Source organism: Lissotriton helveticus, chromosome 5_1, assembly GCF_964261635.1.
Source record: "Lissotriton helveticus chromosome 5_1, aLisHel1.1, whole genome shotgun sequence".
In the NCBI taxonomy this organism is placed as follows: Eukaryota; Metazoa; Chordata; class Amphibia; order Caudata; family Salamandridae; genus Lissotriton; species Lissotriton helveticus.
Window position 1 is genome coordinate 750242372 of NC_136065.1, and position 14251 is coordinate 750256622.

The 14251-nt window shown below is 49.4% G+C and overlaps 1 protein-coding gene across 4 annotated transcripts in view; it reads right to left on the minus strand.

The window, feature by feature from the left end:
* GBF1 (golgi brefeldin A resistant guanine nucleotide exchange factor 1) overlaps window positions 1–14251 on the minus strand; it is a 2365494-nt gene that overhangs the window by 1412807 nt on the left and 938436 nt on the right. The gene's annotated exons all lie outside the window — the stretch shown is intronic.

Consider the following 14251-nt stretch of genomic DNA (forward strand, 5'->3'; position numbering starts at 1 on the left):
ATAATGCACTTAAGAGTATATGGTATGCGATATCATGGAAACGGCTAAGGGATGGATCCCGAAAGCCGCAGACAGGCTCAGCTCATGCTAGAGCACCATCTCACACGATTCCAAGCACTCTGCCTTCAGGATTGTTAAGGCCTGCCATAGGAGTGACTGATAGGAGATCTGTGTGTCCATTTTTAGAGTTAGATATAGGTATACTATATCTAAAGCAAAGGGTGAGTACACCACCTTGCCCCAGCTGTCGTGCAGCCAGTTGTGTCAGTTTTAGTTAGTCAATCCAGGGGTGGCATAATACATGCTTCAGCCCCTGGGAGACTTCTGGGTGCACCTCAGCCCTGGGTACAGGGACTTGGAGAGGGCCCAGGGCCAATTCAGTACCTGAGTACAATTTGGATAGAGAGAACAGCTAGGCTGTGGGTCTGATTAGCAGGCCCACAGCCAGGGAAAGTCGTAAACCAGTGCAGCAAAAAGCAAAAATCTGGGTGATCATAGGATTGCAGACCCTACTCTCCTACATGACCCCCCCCCCAAACTTTGGGACAATAAACTAACCTTGACCAGGTGAGTCTTCTTGCTCTAAGTGGAAATACCTGGAGAGCCCATCAGCATTGCTGTGATCAGTCCCAGGTCTATGCTCCACTGTAAAATCCATCCCCTGTAGGGAAACGGACCACCTAAGCAGTTTGGGGTTTTCACCCTTCATCTGATTTAGCCACAAGAGGGGCTTATGGTCTGTCTGAATGGTGAAGTGAGTGCCAAACAAGTAGGCCCTCAGCTTCTTCAGGGCCCAGACCACAGCAAAGGCCTCCCTCTCAATAGCTGACCAATTTTTCTCTCTGGGTGTCAACCTTCTACTAATGAAAGCAATAGGCTGATCATTACCATCAAAATTCAGTTGAGACAGAACAGCTCCCACACCCAACTCAGAAGCATCTGTTTGGACAATGAATGGCTTGGAGTAATCTGGACTCTTGAGGATAGGTGCTGTGCACATGGCCTGCTTTAGGTCATTGAATGCTTTCTGACAGCTTGCTGTCCACTGAACTTTCTTTGGCATCTTTTTGCTTGTCAGGTCATTAAGGGGGGTCACTATGGACCCATAATTTCTGACAAACTTCCTATAGTACCCAGTCAGGCCCAAGAAAGCTCGAACCTGAGTCTGGGTGATTGGAGGAGTCCAGTCCTTGATGGCCTGTATCTTACTCTCCAGTGGCTGAACCTGGCCTCCACCTACAAGGTGGCCCAGGGTTACAACCTGTGACTGCCCTATCTGGCACTTTGTGGCCTTGATAGTGAGGCCTGCCTTTTGCAGGGCCTCTAACACTTTCCTCAGGTGGACCAGGTGATCCTCCCAGGTGGAGCTAAAGACAGCAATATCGTCAAGATAAGCTGCACAGAAGTCATCCAGCCCAGTGAGGACTTGATTCACCAACCTTTGGAAGGTGGCAGGTGCATTTTTCAGTCCAAAGGGCATTACCACAAATTGATAATGCCCTCCAGGGGTAGAAAATGCTGTTTTAGGTTTGGCTTCCTCAGCTAACCTGATTTGCCAATACCCAGCTGTCAAATCAAATGTGCTTAAGAAGTTGGCAGAAGCCAATCTATCTATAAGCTCATCTGCTCTTGGTATTGGGTGGGCATCAGTCTTAGTGACTGCATTGAGGCCTCTGTAGTCTACGCAAAACCTCATCTCTCTCTTACCACCCTGGGTGTGAGGCTTTGGCACTAGAACTACTGGGCTAGCCCAAGGGCTATCTGAGGGCTCAATGACTCCCAGTTCCAACATTTTCTGCACTTCAGTTTTGATGCAGTCTCTAACATGATCAGGCTGTCTGTAGATTTTACTCTTGACAGGCAGACTGTCTCCAGTGTCAACATCATGGGTACACCAATCAGTTTGGCTGGGTGTCAGAGAGAACATATGTCGAAAGGATTGCAGAACTTGCCTGCAATCCTGTTGCTGATGTTCAGTGAGGCTGCCACAAAAGACAACACCATCAACTGACCCATCATCAGGATTCTGAGTGAGCAGGTCTGGGAGAGGGTCACTCTCTTCCTCCTGTCCCTCATCTGTGGCCATGAGCAAGCTCATGTCCTTCCTGTCAACATATGCCTTGAGCCTGTTAACATGGAGCACTCTGAGAGGGCTCCTGGGAGTTCCAAGGTCCACCAAGTAGGTAACCTCTCCCTTTTGCTCAATGATGGTGTGGGGCCCAGACCATTTGTCTTTCAGAGCTGCTGGGGCCACTGGCTCCAGCACCCACACCTTCTGTCCTGGCTGGTACACAGTCAGTACAGCCTTTTGGTCATGCCAAGCTTTTTGAAGTTCCTGGCTGGCCTCAAGGTTTTTAGATGCCTTTTCCATATACTCAGCCATCCTGGAGCGGAGGCCAAGTACATAGTCCACTATGTTGGTTGCAGGCTTTTTGAGAGGTCTCTCCCATCCTTCCTTCACCAAACACAGGGGTCCCCTTACAGGATGCCCATACAGAAGCTCAAAAGGGCTGTAGCCAACCCCCTTCTGTGGGACCTCTCTGTAAGCAAACAAGAGGCAGGGGATCAGGACATCCCATCTTCTCCTAAGAGGTTCAGGTAGTCCATGAATCATCCCTTTCAGGGTCCTGTTGAATCTCTCAACAAGCCCATTGCATTGTGGATGATAGGGTGTGGTGAACTTGTAGTTCACACCACACTCTTTCCACATGGCAGTCAGATATCCTGACATGAAGTTTGTACCTCTGTCAGAAACGACCTCCTTAGGGAAACCCACTCTGGAGAACACTCCAACTAGGGCTCTTGCCACTACAGGGGCTGTAGTGGTATTAAGGGGAATAGCCTCAGGATACCTGGTGGCATGGTCCACCACCACCAGTATAAACTTGTGTCCTGATGCTGTCTGGGGTTCCATTGGACCAACAATGTCAATCCCCACTCTTTCAAAGGGAACCCCCACCACAGGTAGTGGTATGAGGGGGGCCTTTGTTGTGCCACCTGACTTACCACTGGCTTGGCAAGTGACACATGAGCGACAAAACTCCTTGGTATTCTCATTCATATGGGGCCAGTGAAAGTGTGAGACAAGCCTGTCCCAAGTCTTTGTCTGACCTAAATGACCTGCAAGGGGAATCTCATGGGCCAAGGTGAGAAGGAAACCTCTCAGAGACAAGGGGATGACCAGCCTCCTGGTTGCACCAGGCTTGGGGTCTCTTGACTCAGAGTACAGGAGTCCATCTTCCCAGTATACCCTGTGGGCACCTGTGGCATTCCCTGCAGCCTCAGCAGCAGCCTGCTGTCTGAGGGGTTCAAGGGAAGGGCAGCTCAACTGTTCCTTCCCCAGGTCTGCTCTGGAGGGTCCCCCTGAGCCCAGAAACTCAACTTGATCAAGTTCAAGCTCTTTAGGCTCAGTTTCCCTCAGCTCTTCTAGATCAGCCTCCTCCGAGACTTGATCCTCAACCTGGGGCAAGGGGGAAGGCAAAGCCTTACCCTTACTGCTCTTCTTCTTGGAAGGTGTCTGGTCCATAATTTCAGGATCCAGCACCTGTTCAGTGGGGCATCTTCTGGCCTGTGACCTAGTCACAGCAAGCACATGTGCTGGCAAGCCTAACATCTCCATGTGAGTCCTCTGCTCCACTTCTGACCATTGTGATGACTCCAAATCATTGCCCAACAAACAATCAACTGGGAGGTCTGAACTGACTACAACTTTCTTTTGTCCCTTCACTCCACCCCAGGAGAAAGCCACAATTGCCACACTATGACTAGTAGTGACATTGCTGGCATTGGTCACCAGGAAATCAGTGCCTGGCATGATCTGTCCAGGGTCCACAAAGTTAGGTGTCACCATGGTGACACTGGCACAAGTGTCCCTATAGGCCTGAGCCATCTTGCCATTAATCAAAGGTGTCTGCCTGTATTTGCCCAAAGTATTGGGACTTATTTCAGGGGACATATCCATATCCCCTGTACAGACAAGGACAGCCTGAGTGAGTGTGCCAACTAAGTTGTCAGACCCCTCAGTACCCAAGGTTAACCCAACTAATGCCTTGGGAGTGACACTACCACTACTGACTGTACTAGGGGGTGCAGTTGCTTTAGGAGCTGTAGTGGCAGGAGTTTGTCCTCCTCCTCTTTTGGTGCACTCACTAAACCAGTGAGATTTACTTTTGCAGTACTGGCACCACCTTTTTGACTGGCCTTCTTGAGTCTTCTTCTTCTGGGAAGCCTGACCCCCACCCTCTTTGGTTTGTTGGGGACCTGGTGAAGACTTCTGGTCATTTTGCTCATTCTTAACATTACCCTTCTGGTCTGCTTTCTTCTGACCACCCTGGTTCTGGTTCTGGTTCTGCTTGATCCTTGTCCTGACCCATTTGTCTGCCTTCTTTCCCAATTCTTGGGGAGAGGTCAGATCTGAATCAACAAGGTGCTGGTGCAGCAACTGGTTCTGACAATTGTTTAAAATTTGTTCTCTCATCATTAGATTATACAATCCTGTGTAATCTGTAACCTTGCTACCCAGCAACCAGCCCTCCAAAGCCTTAGTGGCACAATCCACAAAATCAGACCAGTCCTGAGACTGAGTTTTCTGGGTGTCTCTGAACAGCAACCTGTACTGCTCAGTGGTTAAACCAAACCCATCAACCAGTGTATTCTTCAGGACCTGGTAATTGTTAGCATCCTCCACTCTTGTAGTGAGGAGCTTATCTCTACCTTTACCATCAAAGGAGAGCCACAGTATAGCTGCCCACTGACTCTGGGGAATGCCCTGCACAGTGCAGGCCCTCTCCAGAGCAGCCATCCATTTCTGGATGTCATCCCCTTGCTTAAAGGGGGGCACTATTTTAGTCAGGTGTTTAGTATCTAAACCCTTCTCTCTATCTCTTGGGAGATTGCTGCCACCAGTGGGAGCTAGCCCACTCATCTGCTGCTCTCTTGCCAGGGCAAGCTTCTCTTTGGCCAGGGCAATTTCTTCCCTTTCAATCCTCAGTTCAGCTTGTCTCATCCTAGCCTCATGCTCCTTTCTCTGAGGGGAAGTAAATCTCCTCTGTGGAGGATTCCTTCTCCCCTGAGAAGAGGCATTAGAGTGCAGAGACCTATTGGAGTCCCTAGAAAGAGATCTATCTCTCCTAACTCCAAGGTTAGGCCCACTTCGGGTTAGTACTGGGGGGCCCCCAGATCCTAGCCCAAGTAAGTCTAAGTTGGTCCTAGTTAGCCTTCTGACTACCTCAAGACCTTTGTCTACCTCATCCCCAGAGAGTACCTCCTGATCCTCCTCCTCAACTGCTGAATCAGTGTTGTGGAGATCTGGATCCCCAGAGGTTCCCTCTAAGGCTGGCATGTTCTCATGTAACTGAGAAAGCTTTCTGGCATCATATGTCTCTAAGAGACCTATCAGAAAGGAAGTGGTGGGGTTAGACCCCTGCTTCAGTTTTCTGGAGACACAGATCTGTCTCATCTCATGAAAGCTGAGAGCTGCATATCTTGAAGTGACCTGTGGAGGGTCAACACTGACCAGGGGAGTCTCAGTAGAGTCCTCCTGAGTCGACATGCTTTTCTAGTGAGGTGTAAGTGGTGCACTTACCTACACTATATGTTTGCCTACTGATCCCTTGCTAGAGTTGTAGCTTAGGGTGTGCTAGGCCCTAGGAGCTACAACAGCTGGTTCAGTAGAACTCAGAGTATTCTAAGCTAAGTTATATGTACCTTTAGTACTTATGTGATCTTTCACAAGATATTCTTAGGGCATGTGTGGTAAAACAACAGCAAGCTCAAATCCCACCGCTGCCACCAATGTGAGAAGTTGGCCTGATGTGCAGTGCTCACTATTCTAGTGATCACTATATATCAGTCCAAACAACCCTTATTGATGATTGGTTGTAAGTCAACCTTATAGACCAGCTATCCTAGTAGCATGGATACGAGCAGTCTAAGGCTAAGACTCTAGAGGGCGTGTTAAGCCAGCTGTTTTACCATCACATTACCCCTTGAACACCCAGTGAAAGGACACCACACAAGTTGTTATGAAAATAAACAGTGTATTTATTTATAACAAGACTACCCTGGCTCTTTATGAGACAGGGAGCTAAGCACACAACAAAACTCTTACGAAAATACTTTAAGTTAGCACGTTATACACAAATGCCCGAGGGGCACGAAAAACCATATACTTTAAAAGTGGAATGCGAATTACTAGCAGGTAAGTAACAGTTCTAATAGGCTTTGGAATCGCTAGGACTGGACTAGGGAATCGTTAGATTTCTACTAGGAGACCCAGGGGACTCGGGTGCAGAGTGTGCACTCTCACGCGGGATGCGGGACAAAGTCTATGGAGGCTAGTAAAGGCAAAGTTAGTGTTCACGGGCGAACCCGACCTGGTAGGGAGAAAACGACAGTGGATCCTGACCCTTGGATAGTGAGGCTATGCTGGGACACCGGAGTGCCGAAGTTACCTAGCCCAGGGGCTGCAGCTGCATAGGTCTGAAAAGACGTCGGGGATCTCGTTGCCGGACCAGGAGCCTGGAAGGAAGAAGTTGCTGGCAGGCGACCAGTGAAGAAAAGTTCGATGGATCCAAGCCTGGATCAAGGAAGAAGAAAACCTGAAAGCAGAGGGGACCAAGTTCTTGAATCACTAGCCAGTGATTAAGTGGGCACCAGGATGGCACCGGGCGAAGTCACCGCAGTCAGGTGAGTGGGCGCTGCTGGGCTCTGCAGTCTCTCGGACCAGGAGGCGTTGTCGGCGACCAGGATGGAGGTGCGAGCTGTCCCACGAAGGATGAAGTCGTCGGCGTCGAAGTTACCCAGGAGTGGGCAACAAGCCTTGGCTAATTCAAGCCCACGCGGTGGACTCAAAATGGCGTCTTGAGTGGACCAGGAGGGTCCAGGGTGCTCCTCTTCTGGAAGGGAGCAAGGGCCAGTCTGGAGCAACCAGACCAGCAGCAGAAATGTCGTCGGGCGTCGTCAGGAAGGCCACAAGCCAGCGGGCTAGTAGCCAAACAACGCGGTGAGCAGCAAAAAGCAGAAGGGCCCCACGCAGATCGTGGAGATGCTGGAGGGCTGCACTTCGGTGCTGGGGCTGCTCAGGGTGGGGGCTTCTCGGACCCCAAAGCACTCACCAGGAATTCACTTGGCGGGCTTGCTGGAAAGAAGTCGTGCAGTCTTGAAGATGGCCGGTCCCTCGAGGTCTCGTCACACCCACGAATCTCAGCGTGACTGATGATGCAGGTAGAGGTCAGAGGTGCCAGGGAAGCCGGTTCTCGTCGAGCTGGGCAGTCTTGATCCGGAGGAGAGACTTGCAGCAGACCGCAGTGTTCTTAAGATGGTGCCTGCGGATGCAGGGTGACTACTCCTTAGTCACAAGGGAGAAATCTTAGGAAGAAGTCTTGAGTTCCTTTCGTGGAAAGTAGTTTCAGGATTCAAAGATGATCTGATTTGGAAGGGGGCCAGTTCCTACCTTTATCCTGTAAAAAGGGGCTGGCACGCGACTAAGTCCTGCCCTAGGGGTGGGACTAGGAGGGGGGTGGTTACACCCACTTCCTTGGCGGGCTTTTCCCCAGCACAGGGTCTGGAGTGACCCTGGAACTGGTTCCAGCCAGCCTATGCACAGTGAGCACCGGGGTGCCACGTGCAGTCACCTTCCTCTAAAGCCCTGCCTACCTACAATACACAAAACCCTGTCTGGGACGGTGCTGGCACCGCCCCTGGCAGGAAACCCTTTGTCCTTATCTCCTGCTCTGGGAGGACTCCCAGCAGCAGGAGGGCAGACTTGTGTCTCGGTGGCAGCATCCATTTTGTGGATGCTAAGGCTCTGTCTGACTTTTAACCGGGTTATAGGTTACAGGCATGTCGTGTCCCTCTAGAAGGGTGGAATGCTAACCCCGTCGCCAGAATTGGCGAGGGGTTAGTATTCCAATTCGTATGACACCTTACTCGACATGTTTTGATAAAGCGATACCAGAGTTGGCACATAACCGCGAGGATTATAATGCACTTAAGAGTATATGGTATGCGATATCATGGAAACGGCTAAGGGATGGATCCCGAAAGCCGCAGACAGGCTCAGCTCATGCTAGAGCACCATCTCACACGATTCCAAGCACTCTGCCTTCAGGATTGTTAAGGCCTGCCATAGGAGTGACTGATAGGAGATCTGTGTGTCCATTTTTAGAGTTAGATATAGGTATACTATATCTAAAGCAAAGGGTGAGTACACCACCTTGCCCCAGCTGTCGTGCAGCCAGTTGTGTCAGTTTTAGTTAGTCAATCCAGGGGTGGCATAATACATGCTTCAGCCCCTGGGAGACTTCTGGGTGCACCTCAGCCCTGGGTACAGGGACTTGGAGAGGGCCCAGGGCCAATTCAGTACCTGAGTACAATTTGGATAGAGAGAACAGCTAGGCTGTGGGTCTGATTAGCAGGCCCACAGCCAGGGAAAGTCGTAAACCAGTGCAGCAAAAAGCAAAAATCTGGGTGATCATAGGATTGCAGACCCTACTCTCCTACACCGGTCCCATGTCTCACGTCGCCACCACGGGTATCAGCTTTGCTGTGGCTGTGGATCGGGCTGTTGGATGTCTGGAAGTCCGGTTCTTGTCGTTCGAGCTCCGGCGGGAGCAACAACAAAGAAAACCTTTGAGCGCTGATGGTGCCTGATGGTGCCTGCTTGTGCAGGGCGGTCACTCCTTGACCAGGGTCCAGAGTTTCGTATCAAAGTTTCAGTCAGGATTATCTAAAGTCTATGGACACAGCTCCTACCTGTATTCCAAATCAAGGGGCTGGATTACCTGCTAGGTCCCTCCTATGGGTGGGACCCAGGAAGGGGGTGGTTACACCCCTTTCCCTTTGTCCAGTTTCGCGCCAGAGCTGAGGCTGGAGTGCCCCAGCACCGGCTTGAACTGGGCTATGCATGGGACACCTTGTGTGCCCCAGGCAGTGCCTAGTTTCATTCAGCCCTCCCTGCCCCATTCCACTATCTCCTGTCTGGGGTGGTGCTAGCACCTCCCTGTGACAGGAAACCTTTTGTCCAGGTCTCCCCTGCCGAAGTTTCAGTCAGCAGCAGGAGGGCAGACTTGTGTCTGTGGCAGCAGTATCCATTTTGTGATGCTGAGGCTCTGGTTGATTTTAACCGCGTTTAAGGAAAATAACATGTCTTCTCCCTCTAGAAGGGTGGAATGCTACCCCCGTCGCCAGAACTGGCGAGGGGGTAGTATTCCAAAGCGTATGACACCTTACACGACATGTTTCGATAAAACCAAACCAAAAATAGCATCTAACCGCGAGGATTATAATGCACTTAAGAGTATATGGTATGGCAATATCCTGGAACAGCTATAAGGACATGGTTCCGAAAGCTGCAGACAGGCTCAGCTCATGCTAGAGCACCATCTCACATACAACCAAGCTCTCTGCCCCTGGGAGGCCTTGGGTGCACCTATGCCCTGGGTACCTATAGTACACTATACAGGGGCTGATAAGGTGACTCAATATCCAATTAGTTATGTACCTAGGGTACATGGAGTCCATTTTACAGAGAGAGCAGATAGCCTGGGGCCCTGATTAGCAGGATCCCAGGCCAACTAAGTCGAAAACGAGCTAAACACAAGGCAAAAAATCAGGGGTAACCATAGTCCGATATCCATCCTCCTACAGTTATGTTTCCGCAATTGGCTTGAATACTCCGGGACGTGTTTGTCCTTCATCCTCTGGTAGAAGCTGAGGTCACCAGGCTAATGGAAGTGGTTAAATCTGGGTCTCCTCTAGACCCAATCCCTCCTAAATTTCTGCTGCTGGGAAAGAAAATTATTGCCCCTGTCTACACCTCGCTTTTGAACTTGTCATTTCAAACTGGTCAGGTTCCTTGCAATTGGAAACATGCTATGGTGGTTCCGTTGTTGAAAAAACCTTCGTTGGACCATGCGCTTCCTGAAAATGTAAGACCGATATCTCTTCTTCCTTATAGCAAAAATTGCTGAGAAACATCTGAATGGCCATCTCTCTAAGTTTTTGGAAGAGAGGCGGGTCCTGCATGATACTCAGTCTGGGTTCAGGACTCTGCATGGTACTGAGCCCGCTCTCCTGCTGGCGACCAAAGTTTTGCGGACTGCGGCTGATGAGGGTAGGACTGCGGCCTGGATTTTTGTTGGACTTGAGCGCCGCGTTCGACACGGTCTCTCGTGGCCTTCTATTAGAAAGGCTAAGGGAGGCCGGGGTCGGAGGTAGCATGTGGACCTGGGTGAAGAATTTTCTGGCAAACAGATTCTTCTAGGTTTTGCAACATCCTTTTTGTTCCAGAATCTGCCCTCTAAATCAGGGGGTGCCACAGGGTTCGGCTCTTTAATATCTATATGCGCTCACTTGCAGACATTGTCCTCGTTAGACCTGGCACCACTGGCGTGGGTCTCCCTTCCATTTTTGATGCTGTTGCCTCATGTGTTTTGCTGGTGTTAGCTGCTCCGAGCACTGTGCCACTGCCAATCAGTGCCAGAGTGCAAGTGCTCCCTATATAAAAGTGTATATGTTGATTGGTTTCAAAGATTGACTTATTTAGTTTACTGTCAGACCCAAGTAAAGTGCACCAGGAGTGCCAGGGCTTGTAAATACAAATACTGCTGGTGGGCTTGCAGCACTGGCTGTGCCACCCACAGAAGCAGCCTGGTAAAAAAGTGTCTAAGGTCTGCCATTGCAGAACCTGCATACAGTCTGGTACTGTCATGATGGCTGGACCAGTGCACACACTTGCCAGCCCCTAAACCTTCCCTTAACTTCATATTAGTCCCCCCTATGGTACGCCCAAGGGCAGGGTGCATTGTAAGCATAAGGTAGGACAAGCGCTGATGTGTGTGGCATGTCATAATAGTGAATTACAGCCATTTTCGTTTTCACGATTGTATGGCTACCTGTTCTCATAGGCCAGAATGGGCTGTTGGAATTGTTATATCATACATTCTTAACAGACTCAGGGAGCATGGTAGAAAGTCAAGTATAGTATGCCTGAATAATAAAATACATCTTTTAGTGAAGTTTATTTTAATATCCTGTGTTTGCAAATACCACTTTTAGACAGCTGTTATTTGCTTGCCTAACCATTTCAGCCCGCCTCTGCTAGGATGTGTATCTGCGGTCTGGTTTCTGTGTGTGACAGGGCTGGGGAATTCCAGGAGACAGGCTGGGGCTGCCAGGTGCTGAATATAGAGATTACATCAGGATGTGTGGGAGGAGTGCCCCTTGACTCTGAATAGGGCTGTGCTCTGCCACCACAATGCTGGCTCCACCTCCTGCGGAGCGTCTGATGTCTCTGCCCTGCACACTGAAAAGACAAGCCAGAGTCTCCAAAACAAAGTGCTCCAAAACTGGGTGAAACTAGGATCAGGCCCCCTGGCCTGCAAGAACAAAAGATTTGCAGTATAAGTATAGGAGTCCTGCTCCCAAGAAATCAGATCCTGCTTCAACCACGAAGAAACCTCTGCCTGAGGAGAAGGAACCGGGAAAGCTGAAAGAGGAGGACTGCCCCTGTCCTGAGGGATTGGCCTGCAGTGGTTGCCTTGCTGCTGAAGGAGAGGAAGAACCTACAAAGACTGTTACTTTTAAAGACTTGTGTTTCAAAGATCTCCAAGGGCATGTGTGTGAGCTTGCCCCTGAACAGAGTCCCAGGACCAGTGGACTCTAACAACCAGGAGAAGAACTGCTGAGGGCGCTAACCTTCCCCCGCAGCGCTGAAGGAGAGAACCGTGTGCGCCTCGTGCCAACCCACCGCGCACTCGGAGTACCATGTGCCCAGCTGTCCGGTCCAAGCAACACGACTTCTGCACCTTTTTCGAGCCGTAGCTCGCAACGTACGGACCTGCCCGGCCCGAGCAACGCGACTTCTGCACCTCTTCGAGCCGTAGCTTGCAACGTCTTGACCAGCCTGGCCCAAGCAACGCGACTGCCGCATCCTTCGAGCCGTAGCTCGCAACGTCTGTACCTGTGGTTCTGAAAATCTGGATTCATATAATAGTACTAGATTCGAGAATAAAAACTTTGTCGAAATAGGACGAATTTGGTATCAAAAGACCGAGAATGACGAGTACATCATGTACATGTATTTTCGGTGTATTCGAGTGACGATTTCACCTCGAAATCGTCATTTACATTCTGAACCCCACTCCCATTTATATGTTGCCCTTTACATAGGCCTTAATCCAGTTGAATTTGATTCCACAAGGACACATACTCCTTAATCGACTTCTCCCTGACCTCAGTACAAGTTAGAACCATTGCCCCAGGCCGAACTCGTTAGGTCAGTTCCCTCCCAGTGGCCGAGCAAGATAGCATCTAGGCTCAACCAGCCATAAAACCATTTCAGCGCGCACACCTGCCATATCTCGCTCACATCTTTTCTCCACTCCTTTTCTTCACTTGCTTTATGATGGGGAGGTGACCGTTCTTATTAGGGGTCCAGCGATATCTGATGAAATGTTGGGCCTTGCCGGATGATTTGTTATGGGCAGCACGACGTGAAATATGTACATGTCATCATGACTCTGCTTTTCTTTTGTAACCAGTAACTATAAATGAAATACCACGAATTCAAAGAATGTTTTGCCCAAGGCTGAAAATCATGTATAAAGAGAGAAGCCTGACTTCGTGAAAGTGTGCAGTCTCCTGAGAATATACCCGTATTGTACTTCTAGGACCCTGTTACCTTGGTTGCAGCCAATAAACTAATCTTTGACTTCACCTAGAAGACTGAGTTTTTGTAGGTCTGACTCAGGAAGAACCCGAGGTCTCTGGGTGTTGATTCCCTGACACCGCTGGGTTACCGGTTCTGTGCCGGTTCTTAAAAACCCAGTACCTCAGACCAGCCTGGGTCGAGCAACGCGACTGCTGCATCCTTTGAGCCGTAGCTCGCAACGTCAGGACCGGCCTGGCCTGAACAACGCGACTGCAACATCCGGGCCACAAGGAACTTCAAAACTTCCCCCAAGGACTTCGGAGCCATGGCCTGACAGACTGAACATGACTGTGTTGTGGTAGAGCTCGAGGCACCAGTGACCGAAGAGTTGGGGGTCAGTTTCCAACATGACGCGGTGACAGGCGGCACATGGTTAAAACCCTGTCCTTCTAGAAGACATACCTTGACACACAGAAAAAAGGATGCTTGACAAAATGTAAAAAAAACCTATCAAAAAGAGACAAAGGGGAAGCACTTTTCTGGATCAGTGTTTAACTGGCGCAGAAAGAAAAGAACGGATGTCTGTGCGCCTGGGAGGTGCCTTTATATGCATAACTGAAGCTAACGACTCCAACGTCACCCACAGCGGAATAGAGCCCCCCCAATGGCGTGTAGAGGTACTGCTCACACAAAAGTTTCCGGATCCCGCCTGATGCCTGGGGAATTCAAATGTAAGGAATCTGCAGCTAGAAGTCTCTATCAGAAGGGTGCCTCGATGTTGATTTTCTAAACGTTTACCTAACTGTAGACTCTGGAGTAATGGACATTTCTGGTGCTGAGATGTCAAGTACGAAACCATGGAGTATGTTGGCATCGAATTTGGAAGTTGTGAAGTAGATGATGTGTAAAGTCGATGTGATGGCAAAAGTATTTTAACAGACACCATAGAAGGAACCAGTCTTGATGTTAAAGGAAGCAGTCCCTTGAAGGTGGTCTGTACCAGAGCGGTCCATTTCGAAATGGCTGAAGCAGTAGAGTAAGCAATAGCGAACACATTGGAGCCAATAGGTTCAAATTAACCAGTGCCTCCAGAAGTACGAGAATGTCAGAAATGATGATGGTGGTGGTGCTTTTAAGGTTTCCTCTTCCTGGATCCACCTCTATGGTGTGTTTTCACAGTAGAGTCTGGAACAGCAGAGGATGCCTTGTATTTTGCCCTTTTATTTTGTTTTCCACCTCAAGTCTGAAATGGACTAGTTTGCCTCTCAGGGTAATTTCTTCTCCATTTTAAGTGCCCCTTTTGTCTATTATTGACACTGAGGACAGTTTTTGACTGTATGAGAAGCTGGAGAACAGCGCACACATAGGTCATGTGAGTAAGCAGCCGCCTTATTTTGTTCACACTTGGTGCACTTCACAAATAGTGAAGGCATAATAAAGAGAAGAAATTTTCTTAAAGCTAGAAAAATACAGGGAACATTTTTAACTCTTCAAAGGACATCTAGTGACTGGTGGGAAAAATAAATCCAAATGAATATCGAAGATCTCTGAAGTAATCAGAGATCTAGTAAGCACAAACCAGAAAAAAATAACTAGCAC